This window comes from Tamandua tetradactyla, chromosome 17 (assembly GCF_023851605.1).
Source record: "Tamandua tetradactyla isolate mTamTet1 chromosome 17, mTamTet1.pri, whole genome shotgun sequence".
Lineage (NCBI taxonomy): Eukaryota > Metazoa > Chordata > Mammalia > Pilosa > Myrmecophagidae > Tamandua > Tamandua tetradactyla.
The window spans coordinates 41,974,912-41,979,853 of record NC_135343.1 but is presented as its reverse complement, the minus strand read 5'-3'; the positions used below and the strand labels follow the sequence as shown (position 1 = coordinate 41,979,853).

Below are 4,942 nucleotides of genomic sequence, written 5' to 3'. Positions count from 1 at the left end.
ACATCTTAACTATATTTAGTCTTCCAATCCATGAACATGGTATGCCCTTCCATCTAGTTAGGTCTTCTGTGATTTCTTTTCACAGTTTCTTGTAGTTTTCTTTGTATAGGTCTTTTGTCTCTTTAGATAAATTTATTCCTAAGTATTTCATTCTTTTAGTTGCAATTGTAAATGGAATTTGTTTCTTGATTTCCCCCTCAGCTTGTTCATTGCTAGTGTATAGAAACACTACAGATTTTTGAATGTTGATCTTGTAACCTGCTACTTTGCTGTACTCGTTTATTAGCTCTAGTAGTTTTGCTGTGGATTTTTCCGGGTTTTCCACGTATAGTATCATATCATCTGCAAACAGTGATAGTTTTACTTCTTCCTTTCCAATTTTGATGTCTTGTATTTCTTTTGTTTGTCTAATTGCTCTGGCTAGAACTTCCAACACGATGCTGAATAACAGTGGTGATAGTGGACATCCTTGTCTTGTTCCTGATCTTAGGGGGAAAGTTTTCAGTTTTTCCCCATTGAGGATGATATTAGCTGTGGGTTTTTCATATATTCCCTTTATCATTTTAAGGAAGTTCCCTTTTATTCCTATCCTTTGAAGTGTTTTCTACAGGAAAGGATGTTGAATCTTGTCAAATGCCTTCTCTGCATCAATTGAGATGATAAAAAAATATGGAACGCTTCACGAATTTGAGTGTCATCCTTGTGCAGGGGCCATGCTAATCTTCTCTGTATTGTTCCAATTTCAGTATATGTGCTGCTGAAGCGAGCACTTGTATTTACTTTTAATAGTCATATATAAAGATCTCCTACAAGTACATCTTGTTTTATATGTAGCATAATACTCTCATTGTTGCTTATTTCTAAACAGCTTATTACTTCAACCTTGATTTCTTTTTTCAGAAGGGTAGCTTAAAATTTCACATGGGTTAGCTTTATTTTTCTTATTCTTTGATTGTTAATTTTTAATATTATTATACCATAGGAAGGATTCACTGGGTCCTCCACGTATAAGATGCTGCCCACAGAATTTTTGTGGAATTTCCCTGGTAGCAGTTGGTGCCAATATGATTTGGTAAGCCAACACCTTATGAAGCTTAAAATCTTAAGAATGTATGGCACTGGGGAAAGTACTGTACTTAAAATTTTATGGTTTCAAAGAGTACCAAATACCTCTATTTGGGGCATTTCTTCTGGCATACTGCATGAGAAATGAAAAGTCTCACAAAGTAATCTTTAAATTCAGAATGATTAATTTTCTTTTGACATGCCTTAGAGGCCTATTTTCATTGCTGGAACTGCCTTCAACTGCACATCAGAAATACGTAAAAGTGGGCTTATATTACATGTTTTTCCAGTCCCTCTCCTTTAACAGCATTCATCCTTGAAGCCAGAAAATACAATGATTGGGGGTTACAATAAATAAACAAAGTGGTACTGTTTAAGATGATTACCTAAAGGAACCAACAGTTATTTTTACTCTACTTCCTCCAGCCCAGTGGTACTCAACTAAGGCTACGTCTGGGAAACACCCATGGTGTGTGTTTGTTTTAATACTAATGCTGGTGCCCAATCTGAGATTCTGATTGAGTAGTCTGTAGTGCAGCTCAGTATTGGTATTTTTAAAGAGCTCCACATGTGATTCTGATGCACAACTAGGTTGAGAATCACTGTTCCAATAAATTTAGTTAAATGCAAAACTGTTAACAGAAGTTAAAATATCCATTCTTTGGCATAAACAACATTCTGAATCTCTCTCCATGGATTTCTTCTTTATGCCCATAAAACTTGTTCTGGATGGCTAAGATGGCGGCTTAGTAAGACGCGCGGATCTTAGTTTCTTCTCCAGGACACCTACTAGGGGAGTAGAAACGATACAGAAAGCGCCCAAAGCCACAACAGAGATAAAAAAGACAGCGTACCCCATCCTGGAACGGCTGGCTGGCTGAGAGAAGCAGCTCGGGTGAGATCGCCGAGGCGCGCGGGCCTTACCGGGCGGGGTGGCAAGCGGCCGGAGTTACTCCCTTCCCCCTTCCCGGGCCGGCTGGGAGAATTGGAGAGGTGGTCCCCTGAAACCAAGGCGACTGGCGCCCACACCACGCGCAGCCCCCGGACCAACTGAGAGAATTGGATCGGAAACCCCCAGGCCGCGGAGAACGGTGACCCCGTGACTCCCGGGGAACGTGCACTCTCTCGGGCGGGCCGCTGCCGCTGGCGCCCTCCCGCCACGCTTGTTGCCCAGGGCCGACTAGGAAATTCGGACGGGCTCTTTCCCTGGCTGCGGCGACCAGCAATCCTCCCTGCGTTCGGACACCCTCCCTGCATTCGGACCCCGGGCCGGCTCAAGCCGCTTCGGCTAGCGAACCCCCAGGACGGCGAGAGTTTTCCAAAGTTTAAGGTCCCACAGCACCTTTTACTGGTGGGACCCGCAGACAAATGTGTGCCACGAGCGCCACCTACTGGGCAGGATAAGAAAAACAGAACCCAGAGATTTCACAGAAAAATATTACAACCTTGCTGGGTCCAACACCAAGAGAAATCTGAATAAATGCCCAGACGCCAGCAGCAGAAGATAACTGTCCACGCTCAAAAGATTGAGAATATGGCTCAGTCAAAGGAACAAACCAATAGCTCAAATGAGACACAAGAGCTGAGACAACTAATGCTGAATATACGAACAGAAATGGAAAACCTCTTCAAAAATGAAATCGATAAATTGAGGGAGGACATGAAGAGGACATGGGCTGAACATAAAGAAGAAATAGAAAAACTGAAAAAACAAATCGCAGAACTTATGGAAGTGAAGGATAAAGTAGCAAACATAGAAAAAATAATGGATAGCTACAATGATAGATTTAAAGAGACAGAAGATAGAATTAGTGATTTGGAGGATGGAACATCTGAATTCCAAAAAGAAACAGAAACTATAGGGAAAAGAATGGAAAAATTTGAACAGGGTATCAGGGAACTCAAGGACAATATGAACCGCACAAATATACGTGTTGTGGGTGTCCCAGAAGGAGAAGAGAAGGGAAAAGGAGGAGAAAAACTAATGGAAGAAATTATCACTGAAAATTTCCCAACTCTTATGAAAGACCTAAAATTACAGATCCAAGAAGTGCAGCGCACCCCAAAGAGATTAGACCCAAATAGGCGTTCTCCAAGACACTTACTAGTTAGAATGTCAGAGGTCAAAGAGAAAGAGAAGATCTTGAAAGCAGCAAGAGAAAAACAATCCATTACATACAAGGGAAACCCAATAAGACTTTGTGTAGATTTCTCAGCAGAAACCATGGAAGCTAGAAGACAGTGGGATGATATATTTAAAATACTAAAAGAGAAAAACTGCCAACCAAGACTCCTATATCCAGCAAAATTATCCTTCAAAAATGAGGGAGAAATTAAAACATTCTCAGACAAAAAGTCACTGAAAGAATTTGTGACCAAGAGACCAGCTCTGCAAGAAATACTAAAGGGAGCACTAGAGTCAGATACAAAAAGACAGAAGAGAGAGATATGGAAAAGAGTGTAGAAAGAAGGAAAATCAGATATGATATATATAATACAAAAGGCAAAATGTTAGAGGAAAATATTATCCAAACAGTAATAACACTAAATGTCAATGGACTGAATTCCCCAATCAAAAGACATAGATTGGCAGAATGGATTAAAAAACAGGATCCTTCTATATGCTGTCTACAGGAAACACATCTTAGACCCAAAGATAAACATAGGTTGAAAGTGAAAGGTTGGGAAAAGATATTTCATGCAAATAACAACCAGAAAAGAGCAGGAGTGGCTATACTAATATCCAACAAATTAGACTTCAAATGTAAAACAGTTAAAAGAGACAAAGAAGGACACTATATACTAATAAAAGGAACAATTAAACAAGAAGACATAACAATCATAAATATTTACGCACCGAATCAGAATGCCCCAAAATACGTGAGGAATATACTGCAAACACTGAAAAGGGAAATAGACTCATATACCATAATAGTTGGAGACTTCAACTCACCACTCTCATCAAGGGACAGAACATCTAGACAGAGGATCAACAAAGAAATAGAGAATCTGAATATTACTATAAATGAACTAGACTTAATAGACATTTATAGGACATTACATCCCACAACAGCAGGATACACCTTTTTCTCAAGTGCTCATGGATCATTCTCAAAGATAGACCATATGCTGGGTCACAAAGCAAGTCTTAACAAATTTAAAAAGATTGAAATCTTACACAACACTTTCTCGGACCATAAAGGAATGATGTTGGAAATCAATAATAGGCAGAGTGCCAGAAAATTCACAAATACGTGGAGGCTCAACAACACACTCCTAAACAACGACTGGGTCAAAGAAGAAATTGCAAGAGAAATTAGCAAATACCTCGAGGCGAATGAAAATGAAAACACAACATATCAAAACTTATGGGACGCAGCAAAGGCAGTGCTAAGAGGGAAATTTATTGCTCTAAATGCCTATATCAGAAAAGAAGAAAAGGCAAAAATTCAGGAATTAACTATCCATTTGGAAGAACTGGAGAAAGAACAGCAAGCTAACCCCAAAGCAAGCAAAAGGAAAGAAATAACAAAGATTAGAGCAGAAATAAATGAAATTGAAAACATGAAAACAATAGAGAAAATCAATAAGGCCAGAAGTTGGTTCTATGAGAAAATCAATAAGATTGATGGGCCCTTAGCAAGATTGACAAAAAGAAGAAGAGAGAGGATGCAAATAAATAAGATCAGAAATGGAAGAGGAGACATAACTACTGACCTCACAGAAATAAAGGAGGTAATAACAGGATACTATGAACAACTTTACGCTAATAAATACAACAATTTAGAGGAAATGGACGGGTTCCTGGAAAGACATGAACAACCAACTTTGACTCAAGAAGACATAGATGACCTCAACAAACCAATCACAAGTAAAG

At 39.3% G+C, this 4,942-nt stretch overlaps 1 non-coding gene across 1 annotated transcript; it reads right to left on the bottom strand.

Annotated features, from left to right (window-relative positions):
- Nucleotides 1–663: 663 nt before the first annotated feature.
- LOC143661842 (U6 spliceosomal RNA) lies at nucleotides 664–770 on the bottom strand. The gene has a single exon (XR_013164880.1). It is a non-coding gene; the product is annotated as a U6 spliceosomal RNA (small nuclear RNA).
- Nucleotides 771–4,942: the final 4,172 nt, after the last annotated feature.